General features: G+C 36.2%; 1 protein-coding gene across 1 annotated transcript in view; it reads left to right on the forward strand.

Annotated features, from left to right (window-relative positions):
* Positions 1-21,096, forward strand: part of NLGN1 (neuroligin 1) — a 679,425-nt gene that overhangs the window by 316,896 nt on the left and 341,433 nt on the right. The gene's annotated exons all lie outside the window — the stretch shown is intronic.

Here is a 21,096-nt window from a genome sequence, read left to right on the forward strand (position 1 = left end):
AGGTTCCGTGAGAGAGCGTTCTGGTTGATCAGAGATACATTCCACAGGCAAGGGAGGCGAATAATGGCATGTGTTCCTGACATTTCCCATCCCTGGCCTAGCACTATCCTAAATCTTTAAAAGAGAGGAACACATACCTCTCCTGTGGCCCTCGCAGGAGCATACATTGGCCTGTTGGATGCTGGCTCTGAGTTATATTACTAGATCTGCCAGTGACGATGGATGTGATACGAAATACATCACTTGGGGCATTTCAAGCAAGCACAGAAATGTCTGGTAAAAATAACAGAAGACATGGATCCAGCAGCACTTTCTCTAGCAGATTTGTCTCTATGATTTTAAGGAAGCCCCAGCGCATAGCCTTTCCTTGCAGCAAAATGATGTCACTGACATGGTAGGAATTGTGGGGTTCTGAGAACTCCTGCCATAACAAAAATAAAAATCTATTCCATCAGTTTGTGAGTGGTCCTTGAAATTTAATCACGAGGAGTGTGTCCCTGTGGTAGACCAAGGAAATTGAACTCTGCTATGTAAATAGATTATAGAATTAAAGAACCTTGAAGTGAGAAGTGATGCTAGGGACATTGATTTCCCTACTGTTGTTTTCTAGTTGAGGAGACAGCGGCACCCTGTCCAGTTGGGTCTCTTTAATTTTAAGGGGAAAGAAAACTAGCATTTATCCTCTAGTTACTACCAACTGTGTTCTAGATTAGGACACTTAAACGTAGAGTTTGAGTCATGTGTTTAAGAGCAACAGCTAGGTTAGTAGCACAGTCAGAATTCGAATCGGACTTGGTCTGGCCCTTAGCCCATATGCTCTTTGCACAAGCTCCCATTGCTCTCCACTTTATTAGTATTTTTACCGTCCATTCACTCCACTATCCAATTCACCTATGTGTATCTTACTCTACTGAAGTCTGACTTCTGCTACTTTTGACATTGTAAGCAGACGATAAACTAATTTATGTCTTGTGTTAATAGTTAATAAGACTGAATGCCTTATGACACTTACCGTGAACCTACTTTGTGATAGTCCCTAGAGATATCAAAGAGATATCACCACTGCCCTGAAAAATTCCCGAATATTACTGCACTGCCATGTGCCTCGACAACCTATCACTTTTTGTGAACAGATTTGTGATAAATTATAACTATGCTTTCCATCATTCCCAACACTGAGTCACTGTGTTCTTTGGGCGAGTTCAGATCTGCTTCCTCTGTCACACTACACTTCTTTCCTTTCTTTTTCTTCTTTCTATGAATTATTAAGAATGTCCACCTTATGAAGGCTCTCTCTGATTAATTAATAACTGCTCGAAAAGGTCTTTGAAAACCTGAAATAGGAAGCAAACTGTAAACTGTTTTCTCCTATAGCTTTTGGTATTTTTCCTCCCTAGGACACTTGAAGGTCTTTCCCATTGTCTGGGCCTAGTCATCATTAAAACCCAAAGAAGTGGAATTGGTGGCATGAATGATCTACTTATTATTGCCCCTGGTCAGGCTCAGCGGGCAGGAAAGATTCAAAACCCAGGAAGCCTAGAGCTCTGCTTCATTATAAAGAAATGCCACCACCTGCATTTTTCACACCACTTTCTGGGAGGATATTTAAGTGAAAGAGGTTTTGTTGTTGTTGTTGCTTTGGTTTATTGTTTGCTTCTTTGTTCCCAGCAAGTCCGTGTTATTCACACTGAAACACAATGTCAGGTGATACCCTCTGACTTTGAGGCGCCATTTAAAATACGTATTGTCCCTTCCAGTTGTTGGAGAACATTCATGGTATTTCCAGAGTCCAGATTCCACAGAGGATTTCTTTAGCACCAAGGACAGACACTCTTCTTCCCCACGTCCCTATGCATTACTGTCCTCAAGCTGAGTCATTTTTTCTCTCTTCTTATCCCATATGAAGAGTTGAGAGTGACAGTAAAAGAGTGTCCTAGAGAAGGTATAACTTACAACTGCTTCAACTATTTTTTACCTTTCCACCTACTAAAGAGCCCAAAGGAGAAAACAGGGAACATTCCATGGAAATATTGATAAATATATGTCAGTTAAAGCTATTAAAATAAGGAAATAAGGGAATATTTATATCTACTAAATTAGGGGGGAAAGCATTAAATGTTGCTACCCAGACTGGTTTGCAGTGAAAATATCACACTTTGTAGTTGTTCTCAATTCAGAGCTGTACATTAGAATCCAGTGGGCAGTTTTTGTGACTTACCAATGCCAGACCTCCACCTCCACTCCTAACCCTCAGGGCTGGAGCAAAACAGGCTTTTTGAAAGTCATTTTCATAATATTTAAAGGACTCCCAAGATGTTGGCATTTCCGAACCTCATAATCTCACTTATGGTAAATTATCCTAAAGAAATAATTCAAAATAACGAGAAAGCTACATGAGAAGAGTTCACAGTTTTTTATTATACATAAAAATTTAAACAGCCTAAATATTTAATGGATGATGGTAATTTCTGTCCCCATCATCACACGCCCACCAATATAACAGCACCTGCCTGTGTTGGGTTTGAAGTCCATCTAGTGCAGAGTTGGCTCTGGAACCGGGCCGAATGCAGCTTACAGGCAGATTATCTGTGACTCTAGTAGGGCTGGCAAAGTCAGGGACAATTGGTATTGATGTCATCACTGAAATTATATTTTTAAAAAAACAGACATTGCTTGTAAACGACCAGAAGGAAATAGAGAAAAATAGAAAGGATTTGGTTTGTAGGAATAGTGAAATTGTGCAATAATTATTTTTCTTTCGTTTTAAATTCTGTTAACATAATTTTAATGTCTGTACAAACATTTTTAATGGGAACTATTGGGAGCCTAAAGAGATTTTTTTTTAGCTTTATTAATTAACCTAAAGATTAAAATGTAATAATATCAACTGGCCAGACTCAAGTAGCTTAAACCCAGTGCCTTAAGAATCACCATTTGTCTCAACCATCACAGAGTATCTCTTCCTACCAGTGGGACAGAAAAAATGGATCTTTCTTCCATTACTGGCACACATTTGGATTAAGACATTGTCTCCCAGGATTAATATTATTCATTTTAGGAAATGGCTAGTATAAGCATTTTATTATATTAGCTAGTTACTAAGTCAGGAAGTCCTTATGGAATGATTCAAGGCAAGAACGATTTGATTGAGTGGAGTAGGGGAGGCTTCATTAAGATACAGTAAAAGCCCAGACTTTAGCATCTGATACCTGGAAAAGAAAAGCATTGCAAATGTTAGTTTAACCCTGAGCTTACTAGTTAACAGGGCTAACAGGCTGTTGGTCTTCTGTTCCCTTCCGGATACTTTTGTTGATAAATTGCTCCCAGGGGCTTGCATTGCAGATCATCCTTTATCATAGGACTTGTCAAACAAAGTATTACATGCTTTGGGACTTTCCCTTAACAAAAATTCAAAAGGGATTGTGTGTGTGTATGTGTGTGTGTGTGTGTGTGTGTTTTGTGCCAGGTATAGTCCCTGACATCCTAGACTTTATTATCTCACATCAAAACTCACTTGTTCAGTCTCCGCTATTAAGCAATCAGTTCACTTGAAGATGCTAATTATTGCTAATGGACGATATTGTTGTCTCTGTCACCAGGTCAATGGGTGGGTGAGAGATTTATTAGTTTTTTTTTTTTTTAAAGATTTTATTTTTTTGACAGAAACATAGCGAGAGAGGGAACACAAGCAGGGGGAGTGGGAGAGGGAGAAGCAGGCTTCCTGCCTAACAGGGAGCCCGATGCGGGGCTCGATCCCAGGACCCTGGGACCATGACCTGAGCCGAAGGCAGACGCTTAACGACTGAGCCACCCAGGCGCCCCGAGATTTACTAGTTTTAAGCCCAAACGTCATTGTAGTCTTGATCCAGGCACTGGAGACCACTGGTGTTGATGTTCTGTATTTTTCTTCTTTTCCTTCTTGATTTTTGGTAAAGGCTCCAGTGGATGCAGTGCTTCTCAAATATTGGAATGCACACGAATCACCCGGGATCCTGCTAAAATGCAGATTATGATTCAATAGAGCAGGGGTAGGGTCAGATTCTGCAGTTCGAACAGGCCCTCAGACGACACAGATTGTGTTGCTTATCCATGGAATAAATATGCTTTGAAAAGCATGGACTAGGGAATGAGACAAACCCTGATGGACACAGGAGGAGAAATTAGTCTTTTCCTACAACAATATGACTATCAGCCTTCATCCCACACTTCCAGTAATTCAAGTGATCATTCTAAGTCTAAAATTTGAAATTTGCTACTGTTTTACTCCGCTCTACAGAGATTTTCTTTTTTCTTTCTTCTTTTCTTATCTCATCTAGGGAAAATTATGGGAATAATAACCTAGATAATTCCTTAGATTGCTTGTGTTCTTTAACATCCTTTTATTTAGGTTCTATATGTGGCATGCAGATTTACATGCAACCTAAGTATATATATTTCACTGGATGTAAAATTTTAAAATTACTGAATTTTTGTAAATAATATATAATGCTTTCAGAGAATGTGTATATTATGTAAATACTTATATGCTTGTTTGGAAAAAAGAGAAACAATTATTTTGGTAATGATGTAGCATAAAGAATCTATATTTGGAGTCAGATACTTGATATTAAGTTTGGGCTGTTTTAATTTCATTATAGCTTTGGCAATTTTCTTATCTTCTCCGGTTGTTCTTCCTCATCTGTAAAATGGGTGTGATAACAATGTGAGGGAGTGTTGAAGATGAAGAGAAAATATATATGAAACACCTTGTAAACTGAAAGCATTTTACAAAGTTGCTAAATGTTAATTATTATTAAGTTTTCATATACCTTGTCTGGAATCTCAGCATGTTTTATTACATTTCACATGCTAATATCAATGAACTGTATTAAATTTAAGTAAAGAAAAAAAACACCTCCTATACTCATTGTACCTCTCGAAAGAAAATAAACTGTTATAATATCGACACAGAATTTATTAAGGAAGTAATCCCCTAAACAGTAAAAATGTGCTAATTTTTGAAAAATAATTATTTAAGCTATTACAAGCTCCAGTGCTTTTATAGCTGACGTTTTTTCCTCTAGTTTTGCTAAATCTAGTAGTTTATCTCAATTATTAAGTGACACTAATACATAAGTATCTAAGAGGTGAAATAAATCCCTACTAACCTTGCATAGAAGGGCTTCTGAAACAATGATCAAACTTCGTAAGAATGCAAAAATACTCCTTAAATACGATAATCATTCAGAAACAGTGACACATGTATCTAATGAGTGAAAAATACTAATTTCCTTTTACTCTCCCCCAATATATGTAAATGTTAGCAAGCCTGCTGAAAAGGTTGAATCAGAGATTAGCTCAAAACCGTCAAGGAGAATATCAAAACGGCACCTTCTAGGGCATGTAGGCAAACCAAATACTTAGTGGCGACAGGCTAATTTATCATAGTGCAGTTGCCATGGCAACAACAGTTCTTGGTGCCATGTGACCTAAAGCAGTGTCTGTTGACTGGCTCTAACTGACTGTCAGTTCAGCAAAGGTTCCACTGTTTCCAGTGAAAGGGAAGAGAGAGCATTGATACTTGTTGAAAAGGCATAATAATAATAGTGTATCTCAAACCATGAAAGCATCCCTTTGTCTCCTTGACATTTATTTTTATTCTGGTTAAAGGGACCCCTCTAATTTTTGTTACACAAAGGCCCCTTATTTAGTCACAGATTAAATATGTGTTTCCCTGTTTACTAAGAATACCATCTATGCCAATGGAATTACAAACAAGTATTTAAAATCTTCTATGGTAATAATATTTTATTTACAGTGTGCTAAATTTTGAACAACATCTTTTCCAATATTTCTCATAAGCTCATAAGAAATCTGCTGCATGAAATATGAAGTAAATTTCCCTGCATATAATTTTCTCAGATATAAAAAAAAAAAATGGAGCCTGACAGTTCTCCCCTCTGATCTGAAAGAGCATGAGATCTTTGGGAAAGGTAGACAATAGGTTTGCACATAATTTTTCTTGTCTCTTTGTCACTGGTATTTTCATTGATGGGTAAGTAACAAGGCCCACAGAGATAGTCACACTCTTTGATTCGACAATGCCACTCTTGGGATTGTATCTGGGGGAAATTCCACTAAATAAAGAGTTCTAGATATAGGGGAGAAAGAATGAGATTTGGAGTCAGATAGATAAGAATTTCAAATCCTGGGTCTGCCACAGGCTCACTGAGTGCCCTTGGGGAAGTATTTTACCTCAACGAGACTCAAGTGCCCTCATTTGTAAAACAGACTTGAGAGTATCCACCCTGAACGGTGATTGGGAGCCTTATAAATCATACGTGCTAGGTGTCTGGTCTATGCCTCGTGTATCTATCAGAGCTCTCGGCGTGGGCTCCTTCTCAGGGGCAGCAGCATCTATAAAGCAAAACCTCGGAAATAATCCGTAGGCCCCCGATTAGAAATAGGAGCTAGTAAATTGTATATTACCGAATTAGGTATATCAGCAGAATTATATATGATGTAATCATGAACATTTTGATTTTTAAAACTGACTTACGGAGGAACTTTTATTATACACAAATAAGAGTATTATGAATAGCAGAGGTAGAATCACGGGCTGCACAATACACTATCATTATGTGAGGTGTACGTGTACATGTATGAAGAAGGTAATTTGCCAAATCAAAATAGTTAGGTTGCACGGTCGTAAGTGATTTCTGTATTAATATGGAACACCTCCTTTCAGGCACATTACTATCTTTTCAGTTAAAAAAGGTAATGAGGGCGCCTGGGTGGCTCAGTCGTTAAGCGTCTGCCTTCGGCTCAGGTCATGATCCCGGGGTCCTGGGATCGAGCCCCACATCGGGCTCCCTGCTCAGCGGGGAGTCTGCTTCTCCCTCTCCCACTCCCCCTGCTTGTGTTCCCTCTCTCGCTGTGTCTCTCTCTGTCAAATAAATAAATAAAATCTTTAAAAAAAAAATAAAAATAAAAAAGGTAATGAAAGGAAAGAATATAGAGGTTGGAATGGTGAAGTGAGCCCCTTCTGGAGTCTACAGCAACTGGAATGCATCCCTAAGTCCCTCTTTCTCTTTTACTTAAGAATGCTCACTCACCCAAGCTGTAGCAGACACTAAAGTGTAGTTCTGCTCACACTTCTGAACATTTCCTTTATGTCCCCAGAGCAGTGCTGCGAGTGAGAAACAGAAAAGAATTTGTAAGAAAGAATCCATGTGTGAAAGAGTTCCAGTTTATGTACCAAGGAGACAGGATAAGTGGAAGAGAAGTTCAATAGTGAAAGCAATTTGTAAGGTTGCTTAAAAGGTGTGGTTTGCATTTGGAATGCATTTTCTTTCGAATTCCGAATTTAGACCTTAGATACCCTGGCATATGGGAAGAACAGCTGTAAGTCCACGTTCTCGTGTTTTCCATAGGACTAAAAAGTTCATTATAGCCTCCAACTAATGATCACAGGAACGAAGACACACACGATTTTCTAGCTGAGCTTTTTTAAGTAGCAGGAGAGCAGTTCATTGAGTGCCAGGTTCAGTGCTGACAGCCCAGGAAGGGGTGAGGAAGACAGATAAGAAGGCATTGACAGAGACAGCTGGGTAAGTCTCACATTGAATGCTGACATGTCCTCCTCTCTCAACATTCTAGCTCAACTGGCCAGCGTCCAGGTACTATTATCTACTCTGGCAAGGACAGGCCACATTTCACTTCATGCAAAAAGTATGTCAAGCAGAAGAAGTCAGTAATAGCCAAAGAAAAGTGCTTGATGCTTTTTTTTTTTTAACACAATTCTTATCACGACTGCTCTGCCTCTGACCATGAGGTGATTCTTAATTTACATGAGGAGTGTCAGTGAATTTGTTGTTGTTGTTGTTGCTCTTTTAAAACAGAAGAATATATATTTTAAAAGATTGAAACTATAGACTGAAATCCTCCCCTGTTGGTTTTAGTGAAAATTCCATCTCATTCATTGTTAGGGTCCTTTCCCTAGGCCAGCATCCCACCACACTCCAGTGGACTTACAGGCAATAATCAAAACAAGGGTGTGGTATTAGACCTTAGTCAAGTATGGCTGCCGCTAGCATTCTCACTGACAAGCCAAAGTGGTCTCTTGAAATTTGGTGGCCCTGTGCTTCTTTACGGTAATGAATGGGCCATATCTTTGGACTGTGCTTTTGCTTCCCTCGTTTACCCAAAGATTCATCTCTGAGATCTCATTGCTCTCTGACATGTAGCTAAGTTCCCATTGCATAGCCACAGACTTCTCCCTTTCCCCAAATCCCTGGGCAAATTACTTTCAAGTCAGAGGGAACTTCTGCTCCACTTCAACCTTTCCCATTCCCTTGGCCTCTTCTTCAGAAGGTTCAGGCTTTTGTAAAACAGAAACCAGTAGGACTTATAGGCTCTGCCTAATTTGTGGGCAGCTTTATATATCCCCAGAGGCAACAAAACATGGGGGCTACTAGAATAGAGAAAAGGAAAAGAAAATACAGAGAGAACGTGGGGCCGAGAAAGAGAGAGTGAGATATATATATATATAGAGAGAGAGAGAGAGAGAGAGAGAGAGAAAGAGAAAGAGAGAGAAATAGTATTATCCATTAAGGTGCATACCTTCATGGTCCACTACAAAGTACAAGGAAGTTGTGTGTGTGTCTGTGTGTGTGTGCGTGCCTGTGTGGTTGTTATTGCTATGTGAAATGAAAGCATGGAGGCGTAGAGTCATGGAGACAGGGAGAGATTGAAGCAAATGTGAATCAATAACTGCAAGATCACCAGGTTGAGTGGAGTAACGATTTGAGTTGCCTGATACAGGCTCTGGGCACTCCTATATGAGGTCAGCTCTAGAGATCACTGTTTCATAAATCAATAACTGTTTCAAGTTTATTTGTTCTGACTTTAAGAGAAAAGAATGCCATACCTTGTTTGTGTTGATGTTCATTAGATGATGTGCCTGTATTTAGATGTAGCATGAGATTTTATTTTGAGTGACATATAATCTTTGTGCATTTTAAAATAATGGATGAAATTATTAGTAGCATTAATTGTAACTTTTTAATATCATTTACACCTTCATTTTGACTTTGGCCCTTTAGATTAACTGGTTTGGGAAGCTTATTAACAGGGCCCAGATCACAGGCATGAATTTCTTGGGACCTGGCTAACCTGACTCCATTTCATGATTATAGATTGTACTTCTAACCCCAACCTGCCAGTTTTAAATGCATTTTTCTGGTCTCAAGGGGTATTTTGTAAGAGTATGTGAACAAATCAATGGAAATCGATTTCCTTTTGGAAAAAAACTCAAATATCATGACCTACATCTCATGAGTAGCTGGCACCTTTGCATATGGAAGACATAATTAATTCATTCATTTTCAAGTATAGCTGTCTACATGGATGTCAAGATTAAACAAATTTACATTAAAAACATTGTTTACTCTTGACAGATCAGTAGACTGAAGTCTACATCTGCAGGCAGGAAGTTTATTGCTCTTGAATGAGATCCAATTAAGCTTTTCAACATTTTCCAAGAGCATTCAAGAAAGGAGAAAAAAATATGTATGTATTCTCCTGCTAGTGATTCTTTACAACCAACCGGGTAACTTACAGAATTATCTTCACCATTGGTAATACAATCTATTTAAAGTAATAAAGTAAAGAAGTCCCATTTTGTCTGTCAAACCATGCAGATACTATTATGAATAGTAGATGTGTCAGAAATTTGCAGTTTTAGAGGCTCAAGTCATGTAAGTTGTCATCTGCTGCTCATTTATTCTGGTCTTGACTAACCTTTTAATTTTTTTTTTTTTGAGAATCATAATGCTTATGTTTTTGTCTTATTTTACTTCCAATGTCTGTGTAGATTTTTTTCCCAGATTAATGCTGTTATTTGAAACCTATTCCCATCTTTCTTATTTTTTTTATGATTTCTTTTTTGGATTGTAATACCATTTTAGGCTGAATCAAGATTGTGTGGGAAAGGCAACTGAGTTTAAAATGTAGATGTCACTTGCATGTTTTTAACTTTTCTGAGCCTGTTAAAAATGAGATCAGATAAGCACATTGTATAAGCTAATGCATGTTAACATGTAGCACATAGTAAAAGTAAGTGTGGTTGTGATTACTTATTTTGATCATCAGACATTGAGGGGTCTGGTCCAATTGCCTTTCAGCTACCTCATTATTGCTGACTTTAATGAGCAAGCTATTGAGAACTGTAATGATACCTGATAGCTATGTAATTTCATGTTGCAACACATCATAAAGCAGTAAATAAGTACAGTTAAGATCCCATGTGAAATACATTAAAAAGATTATAAATCCCATACTTTGGAAGATATTAACATTGTATTGAAGATATTATATCTATTGTATTCTGAAACTCTAAACCCAGTTGGTAAATATTCTGTCCATCATTGAGTCATTCACCTGTTGATCACTGTAAGTGGACAGACATTGGGAACAAAGAAATAATAAGCTCTAGTTTAAGAAAGTACATAAGGGAGGAACGTAATTACAGTGCAGTGTAATTACAGTTGATCCTTGAACAACATGGGTTTGAGCTATATGGGTCCACTTATACACAATTGTTTTTGATAAATACGGTAGGGTACTGTAAATGTATTTTCTCCTCCTTATGATTTCCTTAGTAACATTTTCATTTCTCTCTCTATTATAAGAATTCAATATATAATATATATACTATAAAAAATATGTGTTAAGCTACTGCTTATGTTACATAGGTAAGGCCTCCAGTCAACAGTGGGCTATTAGTGGGAATCAAAAGTTGTATGTGGATTTTTTACTGCGGAGGTGGGGTCAGCTCCCTTAACCCCTGTGCTGTTCAAGGGTCAACTGTTTTGTATTTAGTATAAAATAATTGGATACACGTAAAATTTCATTGTAAGCATTGTCATAATAGTGACAATAAAGTGTTGCATAAAAGCCATTAGATATGATGACCAGTTAATCACTGGTGACTTTCAATACAGCAATTTCTGTGGAACAGGTCCTGTAATGCTATTTTTTTTTCTTATTATAAAGCCTAAAGAGATACATATTTTACTGAAGAATTCACAAAATACATGGAAAATGGAGATGAGGCTACCTTTTCATGAATGTGCTTGAGTTTGATCAGATTATAATATAGAATGAGTATTTCAATTTATCCCCAAAGGATATCCTAGTCTTGTGAGGTTGAGAACTCATTGCCTCCTAGAGAATGCTAAGAACAAATCAGCTTTAATCAGAATAATTTTTTTGAAGATAAGAGCAAATGAAATGTTCTGGATGGTTTCAATGATTGGACCAAACTGTCAAAGGAAGCAGAGAGCAGGAAAGCAGACTTATTTTGTGACAATTTAGGTGCTGTTTTTTTTTTTTTCCCCCAGCTTCAGTCTACAATTATAGAATAAGCTGATTTTTAGCATGCCACTTAATTAAATAAGAATAACTTAGGGCACCTGGGTGGCTCAGTCATTAAGCGTCTGCCTTCGGCTCAGGTGATGATCCCAGGGTCCTGGGATCAAGCCCCGCATCGGGCTCCCTGCTCTGCAGGAAGCCCGCTTCTCCCTCTCCCACTCCCCCTGCTTGTGTTCCCTCTCTTGCTGTGTCTCTCTCTGTCAAATAAATAAAATCTTAAAAAGAAAAAAAAAGAATAACTTAGAAAGAGAAGAAGATACACATTGCTTAAAAACTAGTTCTAGCAAACAAATCTGAGTAAGTGCACTCCAAAGGAAATTTGAGAATCTACATGACAGAAACTAGGGCCAAATTTAGAGATGAAAGATCTAATTTGCAGAACCAGATACTGCCTCAGTATATTCATGGATTTTATCATAAGGGAAGATTATAAGGAGAGAATAATCTTTTTTTTTTTTTAAAGATTTTATTTATTTATTTGAGACAGAGAGAATGAGAGACAGAGAGCATGAGAGGGAGGAGGGTCAGAGGGAGAAGCCGACTCCTTGCCGAGCAGGGAGCCCGATGCGGGACTCGATCCAGGGACTCCAGGATCATGACCTGAGCCGAAGGCAGTCGCTCAACCAACTGAGCCACCCAGGCGCCCAAGGAGAGAATAATCTTTTAGATTATTTTATATTTTCCTGGGTCGATACTTTATCATGACTATTGGAGTCTGTCCCACCTGGAATTAAATGAACTGTGTAACTATGGACAAACTTTGTGAGGCTTAGGTGCCTTTTCTGTAAAAATGGGAACATTAAAATATATAAAATATGATATGTGATGGTGATTGGCATAAGACTAAGCACAAAGTCAATATTAATTTAATATTAGTTTAACGTTACTTCAATTTCTTATGTAGACATTGGTGCTTCACCTCTTAAGAAAATAACAAGAGCTAGAACATAAATTGAATACAAAAGCAATTTTATGTAAAATTTTTAAAAAGTAAACATATCTTTTTAACCTCTAGATTTTTCTAAGCCCTGCCCTAAAATGCCAGTCCTGAGTTCTCTACTGATGGTTAGGTCAATTGATGTTCAGACCAAAAGTAAGGCAGAAGTGGTGAGCTACCTGAGGGCCTTCACCTTGTTCAAGAAACCTCATCTCTATGACAGGTTGAAATATTATCATCTGAAGTCAGGAAGGAAGCACTCGAAAATTCTCACAGAGCAACCTCTTGTTCTTGTTTTGTCTTTGTTTTTGTTTTTTTGGTCTCTTACCTCAATTTATCTTTGGTGAATGACAGGGGATTTTAAATCAACAGACTACGGTTCCAATCCTTTCCCTTTCTTTTTTGTTTGTCCTTCTGCAAATTAAATATAAATTTAGTCCCTTGTCTATAAAACTACAGTATGAATACCTATCTCTAAGGTTGGTTCCAGAATTAAATGAAATTATGTAAAGTGCTTGTCTTATTGGCACATAGTAAATATTCAGTCAATTATAGTAAAACTTAAAATTTCTTATTAATATAAATACATTATTACCTATCAAAATGTGGGATTTGTAATTTCTAAAATATATTTTATATGGGATCTTAACTGTACTTATTTAATGCTTCATGATGTGTTACATGATGTGTTACAAGATGAAATGACCTACTTATCAGATACATCACAGTTCTCTGTAGCTTGCTATACATCTCTAAAAATATTAGATGCCAGAATTTTTAAAACTTATAGAGCGATAACTTCTTCTAGTTCATTTCTAGTTTTCACTGATTATATCAGTTTTCCATTGCTTTGCTGCTATAACAAATCACCATAAACTTAGAGGCTTAAAACAACGTAAGTTTATTATCTTACAGTTTGGAGATCAGAAATCCAAATATCAAGGTGTTGGCAAGGTCTCACTCCTTTTGCAGACTCTAGTGGAGGATGTATTTCCTTGCCTTTTCCATGTTCTAGAGGCTGTCTGCATTTCTTGGCTTGTAACCCCTTCTTCCATCTTCAAAATCAGTGGTCTAGCATGTTCATATTGCATTTTGTCTCTCTGACCTTTGCTTGCTTCATCACATCTCTGATTCCCATTCTCTTGATTCCTCCTTTCCCTGACAAGGACCCCTGTGATTTTACTTTGTCTATCCACATAATCCAGGATAATCTCCCATCTCAAAATCCTTAATTTAATCATATCTGTAAGATCTCCTTTGTCAGTTAAGGCTATGTATTCAAGATTCTGGGGATTAGGACAAGGATATCTTAGGGAGACATTATTTTGTCCACCGCAGTGAATTTAAAGGAAAGATATTTATTCCTTAAGGTCATTAAGGACATAATATGAAAAGGCTCAAGTTTAAGGTTCATATTTTCCTTTCCAAGTGTAAATCAAAAAGGATATAGCAGAAGAAACTTTCATTGGATTTTTACCCTATGACAGAATTGTGCAAGGTAATTTACATAATTTAATTAAGTTATTTAAGCCACACCCACTTTATTAGTTAGTTTGCTTTACCCTATTTCATAGAGGAGGAAACAGGGATTCTTAATCTCAGGAAACAAACTGAGGGTTGCTGGAGTGGTGGGGGGTGGGAGGGATGGGGTGGCTGGGTGATAGACATTGGGGACGGTATGTTCTATGGTGAGCACTGTGAATTGTGTAAGACTGATGAATCACAGACCTGTACCTCTGAAACAAATAATATATTATATGTTAAAAAAAAAAATAGAAGATAGTAGGAAGGGAAAAATGAAGGGGGGGCGGGAAACCAGAAGGGGAAAGGAAGCATGAGAGACTACAGACTCTGAGAAACAAACTAAGGCTTCTAGACGGGTGGGGGGTGGAGGGATGGGTTAGCCTGGTGATCGGTATTAAAGAGGGCACATATTGAATGGAGCACTGGGTGTTATACGCAAATAATGAATCATGGAACACTACACATCAAAAACTAATGTTGTAATGTATGGTGATTAACATAACATAATAAAATAAAATTTAAAAAAATTAAAAAATAAGAAGAGGAAACAGGATTTATAGGGTAATTTGTCCAAAATCACTCTAATAGTGGTAGAATCAAGAATTTAGAACAAGCCTAGCCATTTTTAAAGTTTACATTCTTTTTTTTTTAAGATTTTATTTATTTATTTGAGAGAGAGAGAATGAGAGACAGAGAGCACGAGAGGGAAGAGGGTCAGAGGGAGAAGCAGACCCCCTGCTGAGCAGGGAGCCCGATGCGGGACTCGATCCAGGGACTCCAGGATCATGACCTGAGCCAAAGGCAGTCGCTTAACCAACTGAGCCACCCAGGCGCCCTTTAAAGTTTACATTCTTAACTAGATCATGCTCCACCTATAACTCACTAGAAAGACTTAAGGGGATTCCTAAAATATAAATAAAGTCTTTAGAGATTCCTATCTTGTTTTACATGGCTAATCACTTATCTCTTTCACCTGTGATTTTATCTTTTCCTAAACTAAAAATGGAAAACATGCAAACAGAAAATATTATTCTATTACATATATAGCTATTAAATATGAATAGTTTTGCTAAAAAAAAGTAATTTTTACTTCATAACAGCTAATTGATACTTTTTACTAAGATATGCATAGATCTTGGAAGATAGTCAATCAAAATTAAAAATGTGAATGTGGATGCTGAAGAACTTTGTAACTTTATTTAATCAAACAAATATACTGAGATGCTATTAAGTTTTTAAGGTTTTGTAGAGGGACCCTAGATTGCAAACTGCCCAGAGTAGAGATGAGACATTGAGAAAAGAGACTCTGGCAGTTTCAGTGTTGAACTTCCTGTCTGAAAAGAGAGGCTAAATACAAGTATATTAGGGGAAAATGGAAATAAAATAAAATATTGAATTATTACTAATGGTTTTCTTTTTTTTCTTTTTTTTTTGGCTTTTAAAAAATTACTTACTTTTATTAGGACTTTTTTTTTTTAGAGCAATTTAAGTTTCACAGCAAAATTAAGTGGAAGGGACAGAGATTTCCCATATAACTACACATGGCCTCCCCTTTATCAAAAAAAAAAAAAAAGTTTATCGATAAAACCAAAAGGTGATTTTTTTGCAAAGATCAACCATTTTTAAAACTTTGAGAAGTATGATTTCAAAATAAAATGTAAATTAACAATGTCATAAATGAAGTAGAAACACAGATAAGTTTAAACATTTATAAAAGATGCTATTTTACTTACCTAGATGAAAATGGATACTCCTTTAAGAAAATAAAAATTCTCAAAACTGGCTCAAGAAAAAATAGATATAAATAGATTTAGAAGAAATTGAAATGTCAGTCATAGAACTAACTTAAAAATTGTACAAGACCAGGTGGATTTACAGATGAATTCCATATACTTTCAAGGGACAAATTATTCTAAATTTATACAAATTATTTCAAAACCTATAATAAACGAAGGAATTCAATTTGGAAAGGCTACAGACTGTAGGATTCCACTTATATGACACCCTGGAAAAGTCAAAACAATGGATAGTAAGAAAGACAGTGGTTTCTCAGGGGTTGGGGAGGAGGAAGGATGAAGAGGAGGAGCACAGAGGACTTTCAGGGCGGTGAAAATTCTCTGTATGATACCATCATGATGGATACATGTCACTGTGCATTTGTCCAAACCCATACAATGAGCAACACCAAGAGTGAACCCTAAGGTAAATTATGGATTTTAGGAGATTATGATGTGTCAGCGCAGGTTCATCAACGGTGACAAGTGTACCTCTCTGGTGGGGAGTGTTGATTACTAATGGATTTCAATGCCCTACTCTACCTATGTAGTAACCTAGTCTACTAATATATTTTTTTTTAATGCCAAATGAATGATCCTTTGAATTGAATAGTTTATTACTTCCTAAAGCAAGTGTATTAGAAAGATAGTGAAATATAAATATTATTTCACCATTGAGAGTACTCAGATGATAATGAGAAGTATGATTAGTCTAAGAGTTGAAAACTCTAACCTTATGTTCCTTTCAGATTTGGGCTAAATGTATCTTTTGATACAAGAAGCTAGAAGGCACAGTCTAATAGAAAGGCTATCCAATGTAACTGGTGTAGATTGTTCCTGGTTGAAGGAACAGCTCTACCATAACACCCAACAGCCTACTGATTTGGCTACTTTCATTCTCAGCCATCTTCAAACTTGTAAGAATATCTATGTGCCATATCATGTGATATAACTCCCTCCCAAATTCAAAATATGAACCATTAAGTTCATCTCACTTTCTCAAAAATTTGCCGATCTCAAGCCCAAGCTGTAGGTTTTAAACTGTTCACAAATTCATTTAAAAGCGACCTAAATGAAAGAGGAAAGATTATTGAGAAAAGGAAGAATTAAGTGCTCCAGACCTCCCAACTTTTTTAATTAGTTTGTTCTGAATAAGAGAGAGAAAGAGAGAAAGAGAGAGAAATGGAAGGAGGGAGAAATGTCTGAAAATCATTGTCCTAGCACTTTATACCTGGTTGACAAATGTATAAACATGTTTAAAATTAGAAGCTTGTAGTTTCAAATATTGAATTATAAACTCAAGGAACATAATATAAAAATGAATTGAGTTTCAGCATATGTGTTTCAATTTCAAGATCTATTGTTGACTCATTTTTCAACTAAGATTAGCTTTCAAGTTTTGAGAATTTAAATGAGTTCAACCTGAAAAATCCTCCAAAGCAACTTGGAATTCATATAGAGTTCATATCAACAGATTTCATTTCAATTCGATGCTTACTGTATATACAGTAGAAAATAATTCAGTTGACTTTAGTAATCTATTGTTTTGTTTGTGTAGTGATTTATTTTTTTCTGTGTTCAAGTTCAGTTGATACTAGGAATACATTTGGAGATGTTTAAAATGGTTTTCTTTCATCAGTCTAAAGGCTTAGTTTCTTTTGTTTTGATTGTGATCAAATCTCATTTATTTTACTCTAGGAAATAATCATTGTTCAGCAACTCAAATTTAATTGAATTTATAAATATGAATTTTCAGTTCACTTAAGAGATTATCAAAGTGTTTTTCCAGTAGGATTGTATTATCCTCATTGAAGGAAGCAATTAAAGTGTATATGAATTTTATGATCTGTCCCAAATCATACAATAAGTGACTGTCAAAATGAGAAAAGAAACTGAAGACTCTTAACAAGTAGTATGTAGTATGTATTCTCACCATGGTGTTTCTTCATATATATATACTGACAATACAAGAATCAGAAATTGACATCATGATGAATTATGTGCTGTTGATCATACTAATTGTAGTAGTTGGGGTTATTTGAATTACTTGAGTGACTAAAACAAACCCTAAGGTCATTGCTATTCTTGACACTCTTTTTTTTTATCCTAAGAAGAACATCTTCCCCTGTGCCATTCTGAATGCATTATACCAACAGCTATAGCAAGGCCAAGTTCAAGGCCTTAGCAACCAGGGTGGTGCTACCCACTTCCTAGTCTTATTGAAAATGTCTTGGTAGAGGTGTTCCTTGATTATTTGCTAAATTTATCACTTACAAAATAATGTTGTAAGGAAACAGCCACATCGATCCAAGTGAATACAACCAGAGATCTTTAGGGAAAAATACAGAAATGGATTTTCTTTCTGACTTGGAATATAAACCAAGTTGTATAAAGAACTAAATATTTATGTTTTTTATATTTTTGATCAATTTTCATTAAGAAACTCTCTTTGGACTTCAAATGGAAAGATTCAAGCAAACGTAGGTTATTTGTCAAGTGTGATAGAATAAAAAAATATAAATATAGTTCAGGCAATATGCCTCCAGTTACATGTTTATTAAAACAAATTCAAAGAGAATTATTTAATCATTTGTTTGCACAGCATCCTCAAATGAGTGATTTAAAGTACATGGCCTAAAGTTTTGGAGGAATTGTCTCCTGGAAGAATACAATAATTTTAGATTTTAGGGGGGAATTGGGCACTCAGGGGAGAATTTGATGGCTTGTTAGACATATGTTTGTGAGAGGTAGATTTGGAATGACTAAGCAATGAGGCAATGATTTCAATACAAGTCATTGTCTTCAGATAAAAACAAAAACACATTGAATCGGCAACATGTGCTAATCAAATATATATCAAGTGGCCAGCAAATTATATTAAGTAACCTTTTTAAATAATTTAATTCATATTTTAATTTTTGTCTAATATTAGTTCAAATGATAAAATAGCTCAATATGAAGAAAAGAAAAATAAAATCTATTTTCAGAACTCTTCCTTTAAACAATATAATCAAGATAATAAAATAATTTAAAACACCCAAATAAAATGATATTATGATAAAAATTTCTAGATAGCCAATCAGCCCTGGAGGTCAATGGGCTACAGACCAGTACATCAAAGGTCACAAACTTGAGGCCCACAGGTACAATGTTTGCACAGCCAACATTGTGCCTGTTCTGATTATTGATTGCTGCATAACAACCGAATTCAAAATGCAGTGGCTTACACAACAATTTATTTTTGAGCTGTCTCATGGTTCTGTGATTGACTTGGGCTCAAATGGGTAGTTCTCATTGGGTCTCAGGGGTTTTCAGTCAGATGGTCTCTGTGGTTCTAGTTCTGTGAACACTTGAGTGGGATTAATATCTAAGATGGCTCTTCCCTCAGATCAGATGCCTCTGTGATCTGTGAGGCCACCCTGTAGCAGAGCAGCCTGGATTTCTTTTTCATTCCTTTTTTTAAAAAATTTTTTTATTGTTATGTTAATCACCATGCATCACATCATTAGTTTTTGATGTAGTGTTCCATAATTCATTGTGTATAACACCCAGTGCTCCATGCAGAACATGCCCTCTTTAATACCCATCACCAGGGTAACCCACCCTCCTACCCCCCTCCCCTCTAGAACCCTGTTTGTTTTTCAGAGCCCATAGTCTCTCATGGTTCGTCTCCCCCTCCAATTTCCCCCCTTCTTCCCCTCCTGCTATCTTCTTCTTTTTTTTTTTTAACATATAATGTATTATTTGTTTCAGAGGTACAGATCTGTGATTCAACAGTCTTGCACAATTCACAGCGCTCACCATAGCACATACCCTCCCCAATGTCTATCACCCAGCCACCCCATCCCTCTCTCCCCCACTCCGGCAACCCTCAGTTTGTTTCCTAAGATTAAGAATTCCTCATATCAGTGAGGTCATATGATACATGTCTTTCTCTGTTTGATTTATTTCACTCAACATAATACCCTCCAGTTCCATCCACATCGTTACAAATTGGATTTCTTAACAGGAGCCAGAAAGCAGAGGTTCCAAGTCCTGTTTAGGTCCAGCTCTGTAATTTGTGAAGCCCAGTGCAAAATAAAAATGTGGGCCCCACATTCTACCATCATTATAAATTTCAAGATGATGAGAGCACAGCAGTAAGCCAAACATGAGGCCCTCTGAAGCACGGGTCCTTTGTAAGGGTCCCATTCACATGCTCCTGAAGTGGACCTTGGCTCTGTGAAAAGATATGTCTGCTGCTGACTCAGTGTCACTTGTACCAACTCTCTGTGGGGGGATGTCATGTACAGATAGGGCATAAAGAATTTATAGTGGCTATCTTGGAAGTAAGCAAACATGGTCCTTTAAAAAGAAATGGAATTAGTGGCTGATATTGAAAAGCAGATGATTTTACATTTTTAAAAAAGTCCATATTTCTGTCTCCCATTAAACAGTGGGAAGCTCTGGGAACAATTATTTGTAGCTGAGAAATGGCTAGCTCTTTCAGACAGATCATGAAAGCTCCATTCCCCACACTCAGTACCTGACACCCTTCACACTTATGTTACCTGACTGACCAGTGCAGGCATTTGGGTTTGAGACTTTTTTGTGTTACCAGCATAAAGTGTTGTTTTATTTTTTTTAATGATGTAAATATATATTCTGGTAACTACTGTATAAAATCATATGCATACTATTATAATTTTTGTATATTTAAAATTTTGATTTTGTACATCTTTTTCCTTTTGATTTCACATTGTTTTCCTCTTAAGATAAACTATGGATTTAATTCAGTAAAAATACAGTATGATTTACTTAGACAAAACATGAATAAACTACAAAGCCTTGTATTATCTAGCAAGGGCTCATTCATACTTAATTTCATATAATAAATTTTATCACAGTGGCATAGATTTTATCTAATTATTTTAATTATGGCTGGTCTCGTTTATGGATATTAACTAATAACAATATAATAAAAGAGGCAAATGAGCAAGAGAAAAAGTTCTGATGAATAAACATCTTACAAATCATATTCTACAAATCATATTCATATTCAAAAAGTTCTGACCAGTAAACATCTTACAAATCATATTCTATATCTGTAGACTATGTGGTGAGATAATTAAAAGAGACCAGGATTTGGTTATATTAAAGCCAGTGTTGCTATGTTAAATAATCTTTGTTAGTGCTAACAGTTATTTATGAAGATTTCTTACCATAATTAATTTAGCAATTATATTCTCTATATTTTTTATGTATTTAATTGTACCTTCAAAATAATATTTCTGTATATATGTTAAGGAGCTGCATATATTTCTCTAAACATTTAACAATATGGAAGCACAATACTTTCCTTTTGTAACTTTCAACTAACTATAATTCCCACATGAATATTAAAACTGAAAATGCAGTCCAATTAAAATTGATAAGAAAATTAAACATCTTACAAATACTACATCGTTC

Source organism: Mirounga leonina, unplaced genomic scaffold, assembly GCF_011800145.1.
Source record: "Mirounga leonina isolate KUSES-001 unplaced genomic scaffold, KU_Mleo_1.0 Mir_115, whole genome shotgun sequence".
NCBI classification, from domain to species: domain Eukaryota; kingdom Metazoa; phylum Chordata; class Mammalia; order Carnivora; family Phocidae; genus Mirounga; species Mirounga leonina.